At 44.1% G+C, this 25,046-nt stretch overlaps 1 protein-coding gene and 1 pseudogene across 1 annotated transcript in view; both read left to right on the top strand.

The window, feature by feature from the left end:
- Plat (plasminogen activator, tissue type) overlaps nt 1-25,046 on the top strand; it is a 78,977-nt gene that overhangs the window by 11,430 nt on the left and 42,501 nt on the right. The window lies entirely within an intron of this gene.
- Nucleotides 20,404-22,605, top strand: LOC108348292 (glyceraldehyde-3-phosphate dehydrogenase pseudogene; annotated as a pseudogene).

Genomic DNA, 25,046 nt, shown 5'->3' with positions numbered 1-25,046 from the left:
GATGGTGGTGATGGTGATGATGGTAGTGGTGGTGGTGATGATGATGGTGATGATGGTGGTGGTAGTGATGGTAGTGGTGGTGGTGGTGATGATGATGGTGATGATGGTGATGGTGGTGGTGGTGATGGTAGTGGTGATGATGATGGTGATGATGGTGGTGGTGGTGGTGGTGGTGATGATGGTGGTGATGGTGGTGGTGATGGTAGTGGTGGTGGTGCTGGTGATGATGGTGCTGGTGATGATGATCCAGGCAATAACAGCACCTTCTACTGAACTTTTTTGCAAGTCTGACTAACAATAGAACTTCAAATGATGAGAACAGGAGATTAAAAACCTGTCCAGGTAGGGTAGGAAACCCAAAGCATCAGTTCCTAGAACTGATCCAGAATTGGGGGGGTGAGATGGGGGGCAGGACTTGAGAGATGGCTCAGTGGTTAAGAGCACTGACTCCTCACCCTGAGGACCTAGTTTGATTCAAAGCCCCACACAGCTGCTAGCAAACATCTGTACCTCCAGTTTCAGAGATTCGCGTGCCCTCTTCTGGCGCTGGTGAGCTGTGCATACACATAGTGTACAGACAGACATGCAGCCAAAACACTCAGACACTGTACGTATATACGTCTATATGTATATGTTGATGTATATGATGTATGTGTATATGTGATAGACAAGGAATGCATAGACAGTAATAGAGGAACAGTATGGAGACAGTATGGAGGAAGAGAAAAGGTTGAGAACTGGGACATGGGACAGGTCAGGTTCTCAAAAGCTTGGGGCTCCAGGCGCCACGACTTCACAGGTCATTTACGCAGCCCCTGGGTTTTCTGGTGTTTGGAGGTTGTAGGCTCTATTTCTTGGGTCATTAGGGGTTTCCAGTCTCCTCTGACACTGGTTTGTCTCCTATGTTAATATGGATGCATCGTCAGTCACACCTGACTCTCCTGAGAGCTGTGGTCCCAGAAGTCTTCCGGGGAGATGAAAGACGTCCTTGTTTAAGAGGAGCCAGACTCTCTGCTTAATTTGTCCATGTTTGGGGCTGGGGGCGCTGGAGTCGCTGAAGTAGGAATTGGTTGAAGTCCCTGTGTCATGGGAATTAGTTAGCCATTGTTCTATAGCCTAAAGAGGCGCAGATTTCACAGGATTAAAAATGCTAAGCAGCAGCCCCAGAAATGAGAGCAGGATGAGCGAGGCCGTGCTGACCCAGGAGATCCATCCTTGTACAGCTTGCATCTGATGATGCGATCCCATATTTAGTTTTAAAAAATGGTTACATATCGAGAATGTGGAAAAATACAAGAATAATTTGAAGAATGAATGCAGTTGTGAAGCAGATCAACAAGGAGCTAGCATGAGAGTAGAAATATTGAGTACAAACAGTGCCTAAAGAGAACTGTAGAAGAGTGCACATACATGCATACCAACACAACACACACACACACTACACTGACATACACACATCACACTGATTACACACACACATACTTCATGGACACACGATACACACACGCATACCACACTGATACACATGCATACCATACTGACACACACACACACATACACACACCACACTGATACATACACACACACACACATACACACCACACTGATACACACACACACACACACACACACACCACTGATACATACACACACACACACCACATGGACACACACACATACACACCACACTGATACACACACACACACACACACCACTGATACATACACACACACACACACACACCACATGGACACACACACACATACACACCACACTGATACATACACACATACCGCACACACACATACTACACTGATACACACACACACACCTACCTCATGGACACACCACACACACACACACATACCATACACACACACACCACATGGACACACACACACACCACACGGACACACACATACCTCACAGATACACACACCACATGGACACACATACCAGACTGATACACACACACACACACACATAACTCATGGACACACATACCATACATACACATATACATACCACATGGACACACACACACACACACACATACTACATTGACAGATATATACGCACCTAAAAATAAAGAAAAATTAAAAAATTTAATCAAGAAAACATATATATAAGACGGTTTAAATTACTGTTAGATGTATAAATAAAACTTATTTTTGAATTTAAGACACACAGTGGTTCTCAGCCTGTGGGTTGTGACCCCTTTGAGGAGGATCGAATTGTCCCTTTCACAGGGGTTCTGAAGACCATCAGAAAACACAGATTTGCATTATGATTCATAACAGAAGAAATATTACAGTTATGAAGTAGAAACAAAAATAAGTTTATGGTTGGGGTCACCACAACATGGGGAACTGTATTAAAGGGGCACAGTGTTAGGAAGGCTGAGAACCACTGGATTATAACATCCCCATTTGTGTGTGTGTCTTTTAGCTTCTTTTTTAAAGTTTGTATGTGGAAGCTTCCATGTCTTTGTTTCTGAGGCTGTAACGGTAAGACTCAGAATAGTAAGGGTGTTATTTAGAGAATAAGTTGAATTCTTGTCACCTAGACAGGGGGAGTAGTTCTTCAGCTACCTTAAAAGGGGATCAGTAAAGACCAGGGGGCATTTATCTAGAACAAGCCTCAACTATCAATGCTGCTTTTTTGTAAAATTTATATACATCCTAGATACTCATGCTTTACAAATTTAAGAGGAGAGGTAAGTATGAGTCTTAGGGTTTTGTAACTTTTAGGTGAACACACCCAGTGTTACCTCTTGTAACTAGGCCATACAAATCCTGAAGCAAGTCCTATTTTTTGGGGGGGGGATCTATTTCTATTAGCATTGGTCATACCTAAGTTCATTTAGTAAGGAATCCTGAGTTATCCATTAAGCCAGGGACTAAGCCCAATGTTGGGAAGGAAACTATCAGTTTTTCCTGCTACATCAGTCTGCCTTTAATCCCCGCACTCAAGAGGCAGATTTCTGTGACTTCCAGGCCAGCCAGACCTACATAATAGGAAGAACCTTCACTTGAAGAAGCACTTCTGTGGTCGACTGTAGTCACTTGAGTTGGGCTTTTCTCAGCGAATACTGGATAACATTCTTTCAAGCCTTTAAGGACAGGCATCATTGGCGCTGAAGGCTCATGCTAGAATGCCAGGGCATTGGCCCGTGAGGTAATTCTTTGCAGAGAAGGCAAAGCCTTGCTCCTACATCACTCTACAGAAGGCCACACTTCCAGTCTACTGGTTTCCCACAGCTGGGGTGCGCTGCTCCTTTTGAGTCTTTCATTGCCACCTGGAATGCTCTGAGTTTATCATGTGCCTGGAAAATACGTTGTTCCCAGGATTAACGTCATTGATTGAGCTTGTTCCCGAGTCAGTAAACATTTTCCCTCTGCCACTGGGACAGTCTTTATTTATGTTGTTGAAAACCACAAAAACAAATGTATGTTTATTTTTTTTTTAGAACAAACTAGGGTATGTGGATCCGATTCTCTTCTTTTGGAGTTTTCTCCTAATGCCTGTGGTGGGGTGGCTGATAAAACAAGCACATAACGAACGATATCTGACGTTCAGGAAAAATAATAACCTTTACTTAGGGCTACTACTGCTATGACAAACACCATGACCAGAGCAATTTGGGAAAGAAAGGGATTGCTTGGATTATGCTTCCATATTGCTGCCCGTCACTGAACTCAGGACAGGAACTCAGATAGGGCACCTGACTCACCTGGAGGCAGGAGCTGATGCAGAGGCCATGGAGGGGTGCTGCTTACTGGCTTGCTCCTCATGGCTGCTCAGCCTGCTTGCTTATAGAACCCTGGGCCACCTGTCCATGGGTGACCCCACCCACCACGGGTCCTCCCACATCCATCACTAATTTAAAAACAGTGCCTCCCACAGGCTTACCTAGAGCATATCAGATTCTTCTCAATAGAAGCTCCCTCCTCTCTGATAACTCTAGGGTGTGTCAGGTTGGCGTCAAACTATCCAGGACAAAGTCCATGCATATAAATGCCACCATTACATTTTATCTCTCGGATTTTGGACTTAACTTGGACCTTTGTAATATGATCAAGCTTTCTGGGTTTGTTTTAACTTCTTCATTTTAAAATAAGCTTCATTTTATTTTTAATTATGAGAGAGAGAGAGAGAGAGAGAGAGAGAGAGTGTGTGTGTGTGTGTGTGAGAGAGAGAGAGAGAGAGAGAGAGAGAGAGAGAGAGAGAGAGAGAGAGAAACTAACTAAATTGATATAGAAAGATTGGACAAAGCAGGCTTGGGGGTTAGAGAGCTGACTCAGCAAGTACAAGGTTCTGGGTTCTACTCTCAGCTTTCAGAAAGAAAAAAATAAATGCTTAAATGTGAGATTTAATATAAGAACACTGCAAAACCAAGCTCACTCCTCTCTGTTATAATATCAGTTGCTCTTGATACAATTTTGGGAATTGTTTTCTAAGTAATATGACTAGAAACCTAAGATCTTCCCAGAGGGTTTTATATCCCCACCCCTGTCTTGATAGAAAATTCCAAGTTCAACTCCAAGTCCTTTCTCAAGGAAATCAAAACAATTTTTATCAGGTCTTTGGTTAGTTAAGAAAGCTGAGTCTTCTCTACTGCTCATGTTTGAATTCTTGCTACGACTCCACGACCATATCTAACATTGGAAGAGAGGGTTTATTTCATCTTATAGGATTCGGTCCATCACTGAGGGAAGTCAGAGTAGGAACTCAAGCAAGGCAGGCGCTTGAAAGAGAAACCATGGGGACCACTTACTGGCTTCCTGCCAGGCTCATCCTGTTCAGCTCCCCTTCCCACATAGCCCTGGCCACACCTAGCTAGGCAAGGTACAGGTTACAGTGGGCTGGGTCTTCCTACCTCACCTAGCAACCAAGAAAATGTCCTGATAACCATTTCCCCAGGCCCATCAATTGAGACTCCCTCTTCCCATGCGTCAAGTCAATAGTCAAGATTAGCCACCGCTGTCTCTGGTTCCTGGTATACTTGCTCCTTTCAGAAGCTATGTGTCTTTCTATATGTGTGCTTGAAGTCTTTTGTTACTTCAGTTAAAAGATCATCTCCTTAGATGCTGAAAAAGCATTCTACAAAGTATAACAACACCCCTTCGTGTTAAAAGTATTGGAGAGATCAGGAATTCAAGGCCCATATCTAAACATAATAAAAACGATTTACTGCAAACCAACAGCCAATATCAAATTAAAATGGAGAGATACTTGAAGCAATCCCACTAAAATCAGGGACAAGACAAGGATGGCCACTCTCTCCTTATCTATTCAAGACAGTCCTCGATATAGTACTAGTATAAACTCTTGCTAGAACAATAAGACGACAAAAAGAGATCAAGGAGATACAAATTGGCTAAGAAGAATTAAGTGATTAGTATCACTATTTGCAGATAATATGATATTATACATAAGTGACCCCAAAAATTCTACCAGAGAATTTCTACAACTGATAAACAACTTCAGCAAAGTGGCTGGATATAAAATTAACTTAAATAAATCAGTAACCTTCCTTTATACAAATGATAAACTGAGAAAGAAATTAAGGTATCAACCCCCTTCAAAATAGCCACAAATAATATAAATACTTTGGGGTAACTCTAACCAAACAAGTGAAAGATCTGTATGACAATAACTTCAAGTCTCTCAAGAAAGAAATCAAAGAATATCTCAGAAAATGGAGAGGTCTCCCATGCTTATGGATTGTAAAAATTAACATAGTAAAAATGGCCGTCCTACCAAAGGCAATCTACAGATTGAATGCGATCCCCATCAAAATCCCAACACAATTCTTCAAAGACATGGAAAGAACGATTCTCAAACTCATCAGATAGAGGGTTAATATCCAATATATATAAAGAACTCAAGATGCTAACCACCAAAAACCAAACAACCCAATCAAAAAAATGGAGTATAGAACTAAACAGAGAATTTACAACAGAGGAATGGCTGAAAAGCACTTAAAGAAACGTCTTTTGTGATCATGGAAATGCAAATCAAAATGACCCTGAGATTCTACCTTACACCAACAGAGTGGCTAAGATCAAAACCTCAGGTGACAGCAGGTGTTGGCGAGGATGTGGAGAAAGAGGAACACTCCTCCATTGCTGCTGGGATGGCAAACTGGTACAACCACTCTGGAAATCAATCTGGAGATTCCTCAGAAAACTGGAAATAGATCTACCCGAAGATCCATCTATTATATCACTATTGGGCATATACCCAAAAGATGTCCTACCATGCCATAGGGGCACATGTTCCACAATGTTCATAGCAGACTTCTTTGTGATAGCCAGAAGCTGGAAACAACCCAGATGTCCCACAACAGAGGAATGGATACAGGACATGTGGCTCATTTACCCAATGGAATATTACTCGGCTACTAAGAGTAAGGACATCATGAGGTTTGCAGGCAAATGGATGAAACTAGAAAATATCATCCTGAGTGAGGTAACTCAGACCCAAAAGACATCATGGTTTGTACTCACTAATAGGTGGATATTAGCCAAAAAATAATTTACAGAACACCCAGGATATAATCCATAGAACTCAAAAAGGTTAGTTGGGAAGGAGAAGAAAGCAATCATCGGAGGGGGAGGGAGGGAGAGACCTGGGTGGGAAAGGAGACAGGGAGAGGAAGAGGTGAACATGATCAGGTATTGGGTTGGGGGAACAGGACTGAAGCCCTGAGGACCAGCAGAAAAAAATGGGAACAGGTGACCTCAGGAGGAAGAAGATTGGGAGGACCCTCCAGAATGTACCAGAGACCTGGGAAGTAAGAGACTCTCAGGACTCAAAGTGAAGGACCCTAGATGAAATGCCCTACAGTGGGGAAAGGGAACTTATAGAGCCCATGTCCAGCAGAAAGACAGGGCATCAAGTGAGGGATGGGGTTGCCATTCCATGGTCAAAAACTCTGACCCATAATTGTTCCTGTCTGAAAGAACTGCAGGGACTAAAATGAAGGAGAGACAGAGGAAAAGAAGGTCCAGAGACAGGCCCAAATTGGGATCCAGCTCAAGGGGAGGCCCCAAGACCTGACACCGTTACTGAGGCTATGGGGCACTCACAAAAAGGGACCTACCATGACTGCTCTCCAAAAGACCCAAGAAGCAGCTGAAAGAGTCAGTTGAGATATGTGCACCCAACCAATGAACAGAAGCTGCTGACCCCTGGGGTTGAATTAGGGAAAAGCTGGAGGAAGCTGAGGAGGAGGGCAACCCTGTAGGAGGACCAGCAGTCTCAATTATTCTGGACCCCTGAGATCTCTTAGACACTGGATCACCAACCAGGCAGCATACACCAGCTGAGGTAAGGCCCCCAACACATACAGCAGAGGACTCTCGAGTCTGGACTCAGTCAGAGAAGATGCACCTAACCCTCAAGAGACTGGAGGCCCCAGGGGGTGGGGAGGTCTGGTGAGGTGAGGGGTATGGGATATGAGGACATCCTCGTGAAGCCGGTGGGGAGAAGGTAAGGGATGTGGAACAGTCAGAGGGTAGACGAGGGGTGGGGATAAAATCTGGACCGTAAAAAATCTTAAATAATTTTTAAAATATAAAACAAACCAACGAAACAAAAATTCCATTGATATTTTTATATTGATTATATATCAAAGTGACATTACTCAGGATATGCTAATTTAAATAATTAATTTTTTTGACATTCAACAAACTGGTGTCTTCCAGAAAGATGTCAAACTAATTTAGCTCATTTGTTAATCTGTGGGGGGGAGAAGGTGGGAAAATGTGCTCAATTTTTGTGTATAGTTACATAAATATATGTTTTAATGTTCCAGAAACATAGGAAACCCCTAGTTAGTCTGACGTGCCATTGCAGAATATTTTCAGTCATACTGTAGTTACTTTCTTAAAACTTTGTATGTCATGGAAACACCTGAATTTTCTTGTTAATTGCATTTAATGAGCTATCATCAAATATGTTAACCTAATCACTTAAAATCATTTAATGTGCATACTTCTTTTTATACTTATCTGCCCCCCACCCCCGCCACACACACAGGATTTCTCCGTGTAGCCCTGGCTGTCCTAGAATTCTCTCTGTAGACCAGGCTATTATCAAACTCAGCCCTGCCTGCCTCTGTCTAAAGGTGTGCCCCATAACCACACAGCTACTGATGGCTTCTTAAAGGGCTTTACCCATTGACCAATCAGAAAGGATTATTCTTTTTTTTTTTTTTTTGGTTCTTTTTTTCGGAGCTGGAGACCGAACCCAGGGCCTTGTGCTTCCTAGGCAAGCGCTCTACCACTGAGCTAAATCCCCAACCCCAGGACTTATTCTTTATCTGTCAGTTTCATCCATTTCTATGTTTACACAAGACAGGGTCTCGCTTTGTCGCTCTGACTGTCTTAGAACCTCACAAAGAAAGACTCACTCTGCCCACCCCTGCTTCCCCAAGTGCTGGGATTGAAGGTGTGCGCCACCATGCCCAGCCTGAGCTTTCGTCTTTGAAGAGATGTAGACACATAACTGACAGGCTAACAAGTACAGGACTCTGGTAACCTTAAGAACATACTTTCGGATTGGTTAGCTTTCATAACTCTAATGGAGAAATTGATGGGTTATTAAAGGTGCCAGGTAAGATCACACAGGCCAAGAATTAGTTGCTTGTGACCAAAGGTGGATGACGATCTTCTTAATCACCGTTGGTTTTTGTTTTTGTTTTTTGTTTTTTGTTTTTTGTTTTTTGTTTTTTGTTTTCGGAGCTGAGGACGGAACCCAGGGCCTTGCGCTTGCTAGGCAAGCGCTCTACCACTGAGCTAAATCCCCAACCCCTATCACTGTTGGTTTACAACAGCTTGGCTCTTCAGCCTTTTGCTTCCCTGCATTTTAAAATTTACACTTAAGATGGACACAATGGTGCATACCTTTAATTGAGGCAGAGGCAGGGGCAGGGGCAGGGGCAGGGGCAGGGGCAGGGGCAGGGGCAGGGGCAGGGGCAGGGGCAGGGGCAGGGAGAGTCCTGTGAGTTCCAGGCTACCCTGGTTTATAGAGAGAAGTCAGCTTGTGGAAGCTGGTTTTGTCAACATACAAACCACAGTTCTCATCCCAAGGTAAATTAAGAATAACTTATCCTGGAGCTTTTCTAAATAACCACAGCCCAGGAACATAGATTTAGGTTACCCCAAATTTCATGTTTACATGTGGAAGTGGTTCCATGGAATTTTATACAGAGAAAGTCATGCCTCAAGACAAGTTTAAAATACATTAATGGACCCACCAGAGATCTGGGAAGTGTTTCTGTAGGTCTAGGCTGATATCTGATGCTTTCGGGTTGGTGGAAGCTAGTGGTCAGATCAGTTAATAGATTCCGAAAGGTTTCTATTAGTCACAGGATGCTGCTGTGGGATATCCATCAAAGAAGACAACTTGGACATGGTTTAAGCCAACAGAAAGCATTTATTAGACGGCCAGTGACTGCGCTGGGTGTCACAGATCTTAATGTAGCCCTGAGCCTTTCTCGGGATGAGCTTTTAAGCACAAAAACTATGTCCTGGTTTATACACTTCAGTTAGCAAGAACAGTTAGCCAGAAGCGGAACTACAGAAGCCGAAAAAGCAAGGTAGTCCATTTAGAGACTTTCCCAGAACTGTGGAATTTGATGGATTAGGTCTTTGTTTTCATTTTTTGGCAAGTAATGCTGTGTACGTGCCGAGTTTCATGGCCTGGATAGTACTTCCAACATGGACTCAGTTGTGCTAAGGTCTGGGGGGCCTGTTACAATGTTAGTTCAGACGCCGTAGTGAGCAAGGAATGGCTGTCCCAAGGTCTAGAGCTAATCCAAGAGAAGTAACTAGCCTTGGACCTGCAACGATCTAATCTTCTATCACATTCTCTGCAGACACAGAGTCTCTTCAGATTCCACTCACTCTGTGGGTCCTGCAGCTCGGACTCGAGCTGTCGGCATTGCACATGTACCAGCTGAGCCCTCTTCTCTCCAGTCCCGTTTTTCTAGAGTTAGCAAACTTTTTGTCTTTTTGTTCCCTCCAAGAAACCCAAACAAAAATCGATAGCCCTGGCCACTGTGGCCAAACCCATTGTTCCTTGTTGGCTTTGAAACTACCCTGCCCTCCTGCCTGTTTTCTTGGCAACGCTAAAAAGAGAAATATCAACTTTGATCAAATAAAAAAGTAGAGTTATTGGGACTCTGTTGAGAGCGATTAAGAGAAGGCAACCACCTCCTGGTCAAATGAATGAGTTCTTCCTCTGGCCCTGGGTGGAAAGGGAACATTCTGGTTTGTTTCCACAGTTAGAATAATGTATCCAGTTTTCTCCTCCCTTCACAGTTAATCCAAATGGACACATCAATCACCTGGCCAAGAGACCACCCCTTAGGAAGGCTGATTTCGCTAAAGCGACCCTAAAATATGTGAGCAGTAATTATCCCCTTAATGAGATAATGTATTATCTCATTATTATCTTCCTAGAAAGCCCCACCAACCCCCACATAGCTGCCTAGGGAGCCTCCACCATGTGACCGGCCCTCTTCTCTGTAACTTTCCTTTTCCTTCCTTCCGTCTCTTTCTGAGTTTAACCAACACTTTTGTAGACACTTGAGACTTCTCATTCCTTCACCGGTGTTTCACGCCCACTTCAGCCATGGCCCTCTTGCTGACCTCCATTGCTACATGCCTGGATCTCTTTCCCTTCTCCATCTCCTTCCTCCCAGAAAGTGACAATACCTACCACTTGCCTACCCTGTTCTTAAGCTTCCTTCTGAGTCCATTTTTAAATTCCTTTATGATCCCGACTAAAACCCCCAATGAGGAAACCCCAACCTTTCTAGCAACACAGGTAAAGTGCACCTTGTTTGTGGAATTGGAAAGCACCTGCGTTTTGTCCTTAATCTCCTTTAGAATTCAGGAAGTTCTTGTGTATTCTTACTTTGTATCAATGTAGTTATGTGCATGGATTCAATAAGACACTATTCATTGTAGATGGAAATAACTAGAAACATGTATTACTAAGGCAGACAGAGTCACTTGTGATATATATATATATATACATACATATATACATATATACATATATATAATGTTAAGATATAACCAGATGGTTTTAAGGAAATTATTTAGACTTTATGAGGTGAATAAAATCTCTCAGAATAACTATTATATGATATGTATCAGAAAAGCCTCCCTGGATATGTACGTTTAAGCTGGTACAAAGTCTTTACTAGTTGGCTGATGACTAATAAAGGATCCCAGTGTCACACCTAGCCCAGCTCAGGGTGAGTGTTTAAGAAAAAACAAAAACAAACACATCCTGGGTTGACATATTCAGTTAGCAAGAACAGTTTAGCCAGAAGCAAGAAATACAGAAGCCTAAAAGCAAGATCAATGTACTTAGAGACTTTCCCAGAACTACAGATATTTGATGGATTAGGTTTTTATTTCTGTTTTGACAGCGGTGTGGTCTATGTGTTGAGTTTCATGGCCCGAGTGGTAATTCTATCATGGAGTCAGCTGTGATAAGGTCTGGGGGTATGTTACAAAACCTGGCCTTGGGTTTGGTTTAAAGACATGGTATATAGGGGTTGGGGATTTAGCTCAGTGGTAGAGCACTTGCCTAGCAAGCACAAGGCCCTGGGTTTGGTCCCCAGCTCCGAAAAAAAGAAAAAAGAGAAAAAAAAAAGACATGGTATATAGACCATCCAGGAATATCTTCCTGAAAGGCTTGCAACTGTCAGGATGAGGCAGGATGGACAGACAGAAAACCAAGGGGATCTGGAAAGGAAAAGAAAGCCCTCGTTCTGAGACCTCGTTTTTGTTTCTTGCTGGTTGGTAGCCAGATACTTTAACTCAAGAGATGGAGTTAAAATTGGCTACAGGGTCAATGCTCACTTTCCAAAAGCTATTGAAAACAGCAACCTATGTTTAGTTAGAGTTAGACCAACCCTTTGTGGCTTTTGAGCGGAGACACATCGTCACTCCCTCTCCCTTCATAAACCTGCACCTTGCACTTCAGGAGTCACCGTGCTATTCCACTGGCAGAAGGAGACTGAGAAGGACATGAGATGTAGATTTAGGTCTGCGTCCAGAGAACACCTCCTGGTGTTCAAGTTCCTGTGCCCCTGAGCAAAGAATTATAAAGATCATAAAGTAACAGAAATAGAGACTGTTTATTAATAAAAACAGCAAGGGTCCATAAAGAAAGAGAAAGACCCTCAGAAGGTGGGAATGGGCTAATAACCCAGGAAAGTCCTCACATACAGCAGAACCTCAGGACTAGAAAATGGAGGGGAGGAATCCCGGAGAACTGCTGGGAAATGACCCACACAGTAGAACCCTAAGTAGGTCAAGGCTGCAGAGACCACCACGCGGCTTCCGCTCTCCCCTCCAGCAACAATACGAGGTGGGACTTCCTAGAGCACTGGTTCTCAACCTGTGGGTCGTGACCCTTCCGGGGATCTAAAGACCTTTTCACAGGAGTCACCCAAGACCACCATAAAGCACAGATATCTGCATGATAATTCACAATAGTAGCAGAGCAGAGTAGTAGCTATGAAGTCGTAAGAAAACACTTTTAGACTTGGTGGGGGGGGGGGGGATCGCCACAACCTGAGGAACTGCCTAAAGGGTCAAGGTATGAGGAGGGCTGAGAACCACTGCTCTAGAGTCGGAGAACGCGACCTTCCAGCTTGGCAGAGCTATCCCAAGTTACGTCACAAGCATGCCTTTCATTTCTTACTTTCTCTTGCTGGATTTCCGCTCGTGGGCGGCCATCTCAGGAGCGATCTGCTTCTATCTGCCTATCGCTCAGGTTTTAGTGCCATTGTTCATGTTTCTCCAGCGGATTCACCACGAACCCCGCTTCACCGAGCTCTGAAGCCCCCTCTTCTGCGCTCCCCTTACTGTTACATCCTTTATTTCTTTCCTCCTCATCCCCTCCCGCGACCCCCCCCTCCCACCCCGCGCCATCTTACTTCTTAATTACCAACTTCCATAGCTTCAATAACCTCTAAAATCTGTGGATCCTGGCAGAATCCCAACTCTCCCCTCCCGGCTAATTTACCCTCCTTGACTGTTTTCCTTTCCATGGTTGATATAATACTTAGTCTGTTCCTTACCCACTCTATGAATCCCACCTCTGATCTGGCTGTGAAGTCTGAGTGAAGACCTTGGTTGATTCTCTTCCAACAGTTGTTGAAGCTACCGAGGCCTCTGCTGGCTGGAATAGTGGCAGCGTCAGACCACTGAGCTTGCTCTCCCGGTTAGTGCCCAACTCTAGGAGGAATACAGAGATTTTATCAGGCATCCTGAGTTCCTGGACTGAGATCTTTTCTGAAGGACACACTGAACTCCACTCTATCCAAACCCCACACAAGCACTACAGACACTTCAACTGGAAGAACATAGATGACAATAAAATTAAACCAAAAAAGAAAAAATCCCAGTATAGTACCATAAAAAAACCACCACCATCACCACCACCACCACCACCCCCACCACCACCACCACCAACAACAAAAAGCCACGAGCAAACCAAGGCAACGTAACTCCTCCAAAAATTATTAACCCTTCAGGAATAGCATGTAGTTGGGGGAAACTCAAAATAATTGTATCGCCAAATGGATAAAGGGCTGAACAAAGTAGAGATAGGCGAGATGAGGGAAGAATTCAGCAAACACAGAAATGCTGAAGAAAAGCTGATCTGAAATGTCGGTGGGGAAAAACCCACAGGGAGTGGAGTAAGGAGTTCTGTAGGAAATCTCAAGAAAACAGAATCGCTGAAACTAAGTCAAAAAACCCAACAAGGTGAGGACAAAGTAAAAGCAAGCAGTGGTGGGAATTCCAATATAAACACGGCACGGTGGGTTACAGGTTTAGGAGAAGAAACGTGTGCTAAAGGCGTAAACATTTTTTAAAATTATAACAACAGAACATTTCCCAGAGTCAGGAAAAGACACCAGTCTACACGAAGAGGGCATTTAGGATATCAGCAAACAAGAACTCATCATATCTCAATTAAGACACTAAAAATGTAGGACGAAGGAAGTAGGTTGAGAACAGCAAAGGAGAAACTCTACTTCCCACCGAAGTCAGGCCCGTCAGAATAGCACCACATTATTCAACTGAAACTTCAAATCCAGACGAGCTGAGAATGATGTATTTCAACTTCTGAAAGACCGTTGCCAACCCTGTTACTATACCCAGCAAAGGAATGTGTCATAATTGAAGGAAAAATAAAAAAACTTTCCACGATAAAAATAAACTAAAGGAATGTATGAGTACTAAGCCAGCTCTGCAGAAAACGCTGAGGGAATCTTCCAGCCTGAAGAGAAAAACACATCTATCCCTGAGGCCACAGGAAATAATAAAACTTGCTTAGAGTAATAGTTAAGCAAAGGAGGAAAAGGGGGAAAAACCAAATGCCGCAAACCCAACAAAAGCAGGAATCAATACAAACCCTTTAATAATAACACTGAATATTACTGGTCTCGGTGCCCAGTCAAAAGACACATCCAGTAGATTCAGTCAAAAAAAAAGCAGCAACCACCTATTTGTTGCCCCCACAAAATGCCCTTCTCCACGAAGATATACGTTACCTTAGATGAGTATTTCTAATATTCTAATTAGTATTCCTTCCTAATGCTGCAACACTTTAATACCGTGAGTTCCTCAGGTTGTGGTGATCCCCAACCTCAAAATTATTTTTGTTGCTACTTTATAACTGCAACTTTGCTACTGTTATGAATCACAAGGTAAATACCTGACATCCCGGATGTCTTTATGTTGTTACAAATTGACCCAAGGGGGTCGAGACCCACAGGTTGAGAACTACCGCCTTAGAGTGAAAGGAAGAAAGGGGAGAATTCTCAGAAAACGGGAAACGAGCAGGTATCGTCACTATTCTAACATCTGGCTTCAAGCGAAAACTTTAGTCACACCGACTAAAGGAGCAACGGTCAAGAGGTCATCACCGTTACAAACAAATATGCCCAAACACAGATGCATCCAATCGCATGCGTCGAGTACTGCTAGAGTCAAGTCACAGAGCAAGCCCAGCACAATAGGAGTAAGTGACCTCCATACCCTACCCCACTCTCACCAACTGAGAGGCCACTCTGACAAAAATAAACAAGAAATCTCTAAGGTAAATAACACCAAAGATCAAGTAGACCTAACGGATGTCTGTAGGCTATTTCACCCAACACTACTGTGATGGTTTGTAGATGCTCGGCCCAGGGTGTGGCACTGTTAGAAGATGTGGCCTTGTTGGAGTAGGTGTGTCACTGTGGGTGTGGGCTAATAAGACTCTCATCCTAGCAGCCTGGAAGCCAGTCTTCTGCTAGCAGCCTTCAGAGGAAGATGTAGAACTCTCAGCTCCTCCTGCACCATGCCTGCCTGGATGCTGCCATGTTCCCACCTTGATGATCATGGACTGAACCTCTGAACCTGTAAGCCAGCCCCAATGAAATGTCATTTGAAGAGTTGCCTTGGTCATGGTGTCTGTTCACAGCAGTAAAATCCTAAGATAACTACAGAACACACATTTTTTTCTCAGCAACTTATGAAAGAAAAATAAAATTATGAAAATTTCAGTGGAAAATATTACACCAAGCAACTTAGACCCCAAAAGACAAACAGCACCTGTTCCCCTTCATATGTGGATCCTACTTGTGAACCCTTAGATTTATATGTTTTACTTGGACTGTCTATAGAGTTCAGGAAGCTAGAAAAAATAACCATGAGAGGAGGGGGAGAAGGGGTCTTGAGGGTGAAGGGGATAGTAGGATAAATGTGATATGAATGCAGAGCGGAATGGGGGGTGCAAATTAAATAAAACCAAAGATGCATGAAGAACATCACTGAAGCCGTGTTACTTCCCTTTCTATTGTTGTGATAGAACACCATGGCCAAGATGGCCTCTAGGAGGAAAACTTCATGTTTGCTTACAGTCCGAGAGGGACAAGAGTTCATCAAGTCAGAGTGGAGCGCCTGCAAGACAGGAGGGCAACATAGCAGGAAGCTGAGGTCTAATGCCCTCCACCTCAAATTTGAAGCAAAGAGAGAATGCTGGGAGTAGGGTGAGGTCGTATACTCTCAAATCCCAACCCCAGTGATGAACCCTCCATGAAGACCATTCCTCCCGAACCTCCCTGAACAGCTTCACCAACTGCGACCAAGTGTTCAAATGTCTGAGACCATGGGGAATGTTTTCATTCAAACCACAACAGAAGCCTACCACTTAGAAGGCCAATTTAAGAGCATAGTTTTTAAAATAAATAGAAAGGCAGGAAAGCAGGAAGGCAGGAAGGCAGGAAGGCAGGAAGGCAGGCAGGAAGGCAGGCAGGAAGGAAGGCAGGAAGGAAGACAGGAAGGAAGGAAGGAAGGCAGGAAGGAAGGCAGGAAGGAAGACAGGAAGGAAGGAAGGAAGGAAGGAAGGAAGGAAGGAAGGAAGGAAGGTGGATAGGTACCCAAAGTGGTGGATAATGCTTTCCATAGAAGACGTTAATTATTAATTGAGAATCTCAGTATGAGATGTTGGCTAATTCCCTCTAAGTTACTGGTCAGGAAGGTCCCAGAGGTTTTGCAAACAGCACAAGCCACGGTAAGGTTCTTGGTTTCCCGCTAGAACCATATAGTAAGACCATGTTGCTGAAGACACAGCACACTTTGGTTTCAGGACATAGAGAAGTCAAATGCAACTCACCTGAAAAATCTTCTTTCCCGCTGGTTTGGTTTCATAATGCCAGAAGCTTCTCCAGGCCGCTGGAAGAGAAACATCTATTAATGATATCGCTGACCTGCCAGGCAAGATGGGGTCATTGGTGCAACTGTGGCACAGTGGTTATGGGAGTAACCAACCGTATGCCTTGGCATTGGATTTGAGGCCTGAGGTCCATGGCTCAGGAGGTCATAGGCTCCATAGGGAGAACGTGGTAGTGTGTCCTTGTTAAGTCCAAATTGCCAAGCTGCATTCTAAATAATATGAGGGCTGAAACAATGAGTTACTATGAGTTCTGCTGCTTTTGCAGATGACTGAAGGTCCCCAGCATCTACATCAGGTAACTCACAACCATTTGCAGCCCCAGCTCTAGAGGATATGACATCCTCTACTGTTCTCCGTACCCAGCCATAGGCATACACCCACATAGAAACACATAATTAAAAATGGATCTTTAGAAAGTTTTAAATACTTATACACATAGATTAGTGCTGGCCTCAACATTGGCTACAAATGTTTCTCTCTGAAGTGGCCGTCAGTTAATCCAGAGGCTCAGAATGGTGAAGTGCTGAGAGTGTCTATTGAGTGAGTGTTCAGCCTTAAATGGGACACATATATCAAGCCACACACATACCCAAGGTTCAGGGAACATCAACAAAAAGGAGACATTGTCTAGCAATTTCCTCTGAAATAAAACGTTTGCTCTTGGAAGGAGGCTCTTTGAGCCACAGAATGTCTAAAGAATAGTAAAACATCCCATCCTGTGGGCAAGCTTGTTAAGACACAGGAAGTATACAACGTAATAACTTTAAGAAGTCCCTACAATTGAGAAGATGCATTAGACCCCTCCCACCCTAAGCATTCATAAGCTGTAAGGACTACTGCGAGTCGCTCTCAGACCAGCAAACTAAAGAGACAGAGACCAGCAGACCTTCCTGGAAATGGTCCAGACCCACTGAGCTGTCTGGAAGAGATAGCTTCCAACTTGCTGAGCTGCATGATGTAGGATGCACTCCAATGTCCAGATTTCCATGCTTGGTGGGCTTTGATGACGGCTGTCTTTGAGTCACTCCTGCTCTTGTAAGTGATTTCTCACCCGTACTTCTGTTAGTTATCCTCATAAAGCACATGGACTGATCAAGTCGATTTTGGTGGCATTCATACTTTGGACTCTCAACGGTTCTATATTTGGGCTAAGTTTGTTCATATCGTCTCAAGAATGCTGCCACACAACAGGGAGAAGAGAGAAAGAAGGAGCCGGAGGTTGGAGAGGAGCATTGTGAAATGCTGTCCTGTGGATATAAAAAGACTATTGCACCCATGAACTCACAGTAGCTATGGCTACCTGTGTACAGGATAGGGCCAATGAGACCCCTTAACATTGCCACAAGCAACACTAATTGCACTCCGTATCCTCTTACAAAGAAAGAAGAGAACATGAAGGGGAGGAGCATGGGGGCTCCCTGGAGGGAGTTGGAGTTTGCAGTTAGAGTGGATATGATAAAAATACATTGCTTACATGTATTAAATAAATAATAAATAAAATATTATATTAAGAAATGGAAGAGTGAGAAGCAGGCAGATCCCTGAAAGTTCTAGGCCAGCATGCTCTACATAGCAAGTTCTAGGACACCCAGGACTGTAACTTTAATTTTTTCCCAAAGCCTTCTTTTAATGATGGCTCTTAAACGCTTTGACTTCACTTCTAGCCCACAGCCCACCAGAGGTGGTGGAAGAGAAAGGGTACGAGAAGTGGACCTGTTCAGAAATGGTTCTTTGGAGCAACTCCTATCTGCGTTGTTAGGAAATCTGCAGTTCAGTTCACAGGTCAACAGCGACAGCTCAGTCCCCTTTCAAACACTTCACGGATATACAAGCCTTCCGGTTCAGGAGAGCTGGGGTAGCAAACATGAATCAGCAGCTGTGGCACTTACCTAGCAAAGACATTGGGCTTCAGTCTCGGCTGGAGTCAGCAGGAGGGACCAGGAGGGATACCAAGAGAAGTTCTCGGCTGTGCCTCTCTTAGGGAAGGAAAGACCAGTGAAAATTCAAGCCCAACAAGCATTGTACAACTAGTTCTCTAAGCAAGCCTAGCTCGGCGTCCATACTCTGTCTCACTGTCTGTCGAGTCCTCTTTATGCCCTCCACAGGTCTGGCCTCAGCCCATGTGTCTGTCTCAGCTGACATCACTCTGCCAACCAGCCCAAGTCCACAGAAGTGGCAAGAAACCACAGCACACACCAGCAGAAGGTTTTTTGGTGCGTTTTCCCTCTATGGAGTCCCAACAAGCGGAGCTCAACCACACAATGTAAGGTGAGACGGTACATGTGTGTCGTTAGCAAAGAACCCTTCATCACGCATCCTTTTCCACGTACTTACTTTAGCAAAAACACGAGTCTGTCTTAGCCTTTCACCTGTGTCCCCTTCAATAAAACACTCCTTCAGGTGGTCACCCCAGCAAAACACCGTCCAACACAACTGACTTTCCAAAGAACCTTAAGTTTCCACTTCACATTACCTGTCTCAAAAAAAAAAATAGAAAGAAAAAGAAAGTGGAAGTTGGGTAAGACAGCTCGGAGAGTAAAATGCTCATGTTTGCCATGAAAGACTGATGCTCTGGCTTTGATCCTTAGAACCCACATAAAAGAGCTGGATGCAGTCCCACGCCTCCCTCCCTCTACCTCCTCTGGACTCTCCTTCAGGTAGTGCTCCCAGACCTCTTGCTGCTAACTCCCTCTTCCCAACTATACCCATCTGTGGTGTCTCATTCTGCCTCTCTGCCAGGCGGGTCTGGACTCTGCTAATAGGCTGGCAGGGATGGACAAGGACTCTGCAGTTCATGTCTCTCCCTTTGGGGTGTCAGGGCACTGCTGTAATCCAGGCCTAAAAGAAAGAGTAGGACAAAACTAGCAGGATCTGGTCTGATTGGGAGCGAGGGGTGAGTGGCAGAGGGTCAGGAGAAGAGGGAAGGTCCTCTTGGGGGGTCCTTAGTTTTTCTGCTCTTTTAAGCCATGTCTGTCCCCCCATGGTGATTTCTAATGGAGCAACTCACGGATATGATCTTAGCTTCTCCACATTTCTTTATTGAGGTGGATGTGAATGTATACACTTCATTAATACGGACAGACGTTCCAAGTACCGTGTTTCTTGACTGTGACTAGTCACCTCTGTTGGAGGTCAAGCTTACACATTCCAGAGCAGGCGTCAGAGGCAGGGAGGGGACAGCTCCACTCGGATCTCTAAGATTCCTGGGGTTCGAGCACGCCCCATCTCACCGGTTTGTATGCCCATCTGGTAGTGTGGTCTACGTGCCCTATACCCATCCATCCCTGTTGAGAGCCCCATCTCTAGGCAAGGAACCTGGATTCCCATAATCACCACAGTGGCGATTTGAATAGATTTGGTCACCATAGGAAATATGTCCTTGATGGAATAGGTGTAGACTTGTTGGAGGAAGTGTGTCATTGTGGGGGTGAGCTCTGAGGTCCTATGCTCAAGCTCTGGCCAGTGTGGTGAAACCCTCCTGCTGGCTGCCTGCAGAAGCCAGGCTCCTGCTGCTTCCTTTGAATCAAGATGTAGAACTCTCAGCTTGTTCAGCACCATGTCTGCCTGGATGCTGCCATGTTTCCCACAGTGATGATAATGGACTGAACCTATGCAACTGTAAGCCCCGGTTAAATATTAAATATTTTCTTGTATAAGAGTTACCTTCGGCTCTCTGCTCCTCCCTGTTCCAGAGACAGCCGCATCTTCTCCTGCAGTGCCAGCCTCGTCCATAGACAAGATGGTGAAGGGCAATGTAGACGGATTTGGCTGTATTGGGTACCTGGTGACCAGGACTGCCTTCTGCTCTGCATCTGGCAAAGTGGACATTGTTGCCATCAAGGATCCCATCATTGACCTCAACTACATGGTCTACATGTTCCAGTATCACTTACCCATGGCAAGTTCAATGGCTGAGAACGGGAAGCTTGTCATCAACGGGAAGCCCGTCACCATCTTCCAGGAGCGAGATCCTCCTAACATCAAGTGAGGTGATGCTGGTGCTGAGTATGTCATGGAGTTTACTGGTATCTTCACCACCATGGAGAAGGCTGGGCCTCACTTGAAGGATGGGGCCAAAGGGTCATCATCTCTGCCCCTTCAGCCGATGCCCCCATGTTTGTGATGGGTGTGAACCACGAGAAATATGACAACTCCCTGAAGATTGTCAGCAATACAACTGCACCACCAACTGCTTAGCCCCCCTGGCCAAGGTCATCCATGATAACTTTGGTATTGTGGAAGGGCTGATGACCACAGTCCATGCCATCACTACCACTCAGAAGACTGTGGATGGCCCCTCTGGAAAGCTGTGGTGTAATGACCGTGGGGCAGCCCAGAACATCATCCCTGCATCCACTGGTGCTGCCAAGGCTGTGGGCAAGGTCATCCCAGAGCTGAACAGGAAGCTCACTGGCATGGCCTTCTGTGTTCCTACCCCCAATGTATCCATTGACATGCTGCCCGGAGAAACCTGCCAAGTATGATGACATCAAGAAGGTGGTGAAGCAGGCGTCTGAGGGCCCACTAAAGGGCATCCTGGGCTACACCGAGGATCAGGTTGTCTCCTGCGACATCAACAGCAACTCCCACTCTTCCTCCTTTGATGCTGGGTCTGGCATTGCTCTCAATGACAACCTTGTAAAGTTCATTTCATGGAATGACAATGAATACAGCTACAGCAATAGGGTGGCAGACATCATGGCCTACATGGTCTCCAAGGAGTAAGAAAGCCTGGACCACCCACCCCAGCCCAGCAGGAATACTGAGAGCAAGAGAGAGGCCCTCAGTTGCTGAGGAGTCCCCGTCCCAACTCAGCCCCCAACACTGAGCATCTTCCTCACAATTCCATTCCAGACCCCATAATAATAGGAGAAGCCTAGGGCACCCTCCCTACTCTCTTGAATACCATCAATAAAGTTTGCTGCACCCACAAAAAAAGAGTCTTTTCATAGCAATGAAACCCTAACAAAGAAACCCACCAATTCCACATATCCCTGATGTGCACACCTGGTCCCATCTCTAAGTAGAAACACTAGACTTGTTCCACCATCCTAATGACTCCTGGGAAGGACACAAGACCTCCTCTACCCACCCCCACAACCTCCTTGAGGATCACATGCCCTGTCCCTGACTTCTGGAGCTCCTTGTTCTGCCCCTCCTCTTCTGGTAGGGATCCTAGACTCATATCACCAACTCCACAAACATCTATTATCTAAAGATAGGCCATGAATATTGGCTTTAAGTATCTTCTAACTTTATACAAGTTCTACTCCTAGGCCCAGAAACCCCACTTAGCTCAAGATAGCCAGGAGTACTTCTGATACTTCTCTGAACATCAGCACTGAATTGCTCGAAGACTGATGACCCCTAACTCAGGTTAATCACCTGGTAACTGGGGTTAACTGGAAATAGCACCTCAAACACCCGCTCAACACAAAGCAGAGGCAATATTTCTGTACCAAGAAACACTACCAAAACTCTAGCTCTAGATATCTAGATTCCATCACAAACACACAAACACGAATGAGCAGAGCAATAATGTCCACCATAATATTCCCCAAGAAAATGACTTAGATTATAGAAGACAGTTAATTCAAAACAGCAATGATAAACAAGCTTAAAGAACCAAAGAAGCTATGAATAGACGCCACAGTGAAGACGGAGAAAACACAGTTGGGCAAAATCGTTTTAAAAATTAAAGATATGAAAGATAGAATTTAACAAAGAGGATCTCTAAAGATAGCCCAAAGTGAAATAAAATTCGAAATGAAAAAAAAAAAAAAACAAACTAAGGAATTCAGATAAAAGTTCAGAGGGAAGCCCCGCTGATAAACTGGATGAAGTAGGAGAGAGAGTATCAGGTCTTGAAGACAAAGATGAGTTGTGTCATTCAGTCAAAGAAAATATCAAATCCTGCCCGCCCCCAACAGAATCTTCAGAAATTCTGGGGAGCTGTAAAAAGGCCAGACCTACAGATAATAGATACAGAATAAAGAGAAGAAACGCAGGTCAAAGACACAGAAAGTGTTTTCAACAAAACCGTAGAAGAAAATTTACCTAACCTACAGAAGGAGCCTATCAAAGTACAAGAAACATCCAAATAGACAGGACCAGGAAGGAAATCTCTCACCAAACAATAATAATAACTCTAAATGTCCATGACAGGGGAAAAATATTAAAAGCTACAAGGGAAAAAGAGCAAGCAACATATAAGGACAGATCTGTTAGAATAGCACCCCACTTCTCAATGGAGACTCTAAATGCCAGAAGAACCTGGACAGATGATGGGAGTTCAGATGATAGCCCAGTTTACTATAGCAAGCAAAACCATCAATCACATAGAGGAGAAAAACATTCTATGACAAAACCAAATTTAAGCAGTATCTACCTACCAACTCAGTTCTAGAGAAGGTTCTAGAAAAGGAGCCAAGAGGAATCACCATACCCAAGAAAACACAGGGAACAAGTAATCCCAGACCAGCAAATCAGACAAAGCGGGGAGCTGAAACCGTAACAACAGGGACACTGCTCATTAATAACTGTCAATGGTCCCAAGTCACCAATAAGACACCGACTAACAGATTGGATTAGACAGCAAGATCCATCTTTCAACACACCTCGCCATAAAAGAGAGACATCACCTCAGAAGGGTTAAAAGGTTGGAGAACGATAATCCAGGCAAATGAACCCAAGAAACAAGCAGGCATTGCATTTTAATATCTGGTAAAATAGACTTCAAACCGAAACTAATCAGAAGACTTAGGGAAGGATATCACATACTTATCAAAAATTTTTTTCACCAAGATGATAGTGCAACTGTAAATATTGATGCAGAAAATGTAAGGTCACGCGAGGTCATAAAAGAAACATAATTACAGCTAAAATCACATGTTGATTCTAACACAATGACAGTGGGTGACTTCAATACCCAACTCTCCCTGATAGTCAGGTTATCCAGACAAAAAATAAACAGAGAAACACTGGCATTAGGTAATGTCATAAATCAAACGGACTTAGCAGATATTTACAAAACATTCCACCCAAACACACACACACACACACACACACACACACACACACACACACACACACAAATACCTTCTCAGCAGCTCATAGCAACTCCCAACAGCAGCTCATGGCAACTCCCAGCAGATACAAGAAAATTAACTTCTTCAATGGAGTCTCACTGGGCGTACAAATAACACTCAAGGGCAGGTGGCATGCCCAGCAGTAGATGGACAACACAAAATAAATGTCAGGTGTTTGGTGGGCTTTGTTTTTGTCTCATTGCTTTATGTTTGGACAGTTTATTTTATTTTATTTATTTATTTATTTATTTATTTGCTTTGCTGTTGTTGTTTTTATCTAACTAGCCTTTTGCCTCTACATTATGGTTTGTGATTTTTGTCTTTTTATGCTGTGTGGGGACACACATGATTCTCTCTCTCTCTCTCTCTCTCTCTCTCTCTCTCTCTCTCTCTGTGTGTGTGTGTGTGTGTGTGTGTGTGTGTGTGTGTGTGTGTGTCCGTCTCTTGTTGTTGTTCTTTTCTATTTACCTGTGTGTTTTCTTAGGAGACAGTGAGAAAGAAAGTGTGGACTTGGGAAGGATCTGAGAGGGAATAAGGAAGGGGAAACTGCGATCGGAATACATCACATGAAGAAAACTTTATTTTCAATCAAAAACTGTCTATTAAAAGAAGAACCGTGGGGATTTTGATGGGGATCAATCGCATTTTGTCTGTATGTTGCTTTTGGTAGCACAGCCATTTTCAGAATGTTGACCTTACTTTTCTTCTTCAGACTTTTTCAATTTCCATTATTTAGAAACCATACACAGGAAGGCTACTTATGTCATCTGCTAATTTTGTATCCTGCTATTGTTTTTGAAAATGTGTATCGGCTCTAGAAGATTCCTGGTGGAGTCTCCGGGGTCTTTTATATATGGAGCCATAGCATCTGCAAATACAGCTAATTTGACTTGGTCTGTTCCTATTTGTATCCCCTTGATTTCCCTTCAGTTACCTTCTTGCTCTAGCTAGACGTCAGTCAAGTGCTGCATTAAATAGATATGGAGAGGGTGGGCACCATATCTTGTTTCTGATTTTAGAGGAAGTAACTTTGTGTTTCTCTCTGTTTAGGATGATGTTGCCTGTTGGGTTACCATAAATTGCCTGTTTCTCTCCCTCTCTCTCCCTCTCCTCTTCTCCCTCTCCCTCCCTCCCTCCCTCCCTCCCTTTCTAGTTATTTGAAAAGGGATTTCTTCATGTAGCTTTGACTGTCCTGA

This window comes from Rattus norvegicus, chromosome 16 (assembly GCF_036323735.1).
Source record: "Rattus norvegicus strain BN/NHsdMcwi chromosome 16, GRCr8, whole genome shotgun sequence".
Lineage (NCBI taxonomy): Eukaryota > Metazoa > Chordata > Mammalia > Rodentia > Muridae > Rattus > Rattus norvegicus.
The sequence above is the reverse complement of the archived record's forward strand: the minus strand, read 5'-3'. Positions and strand labels throughout refer to the sequence as shown.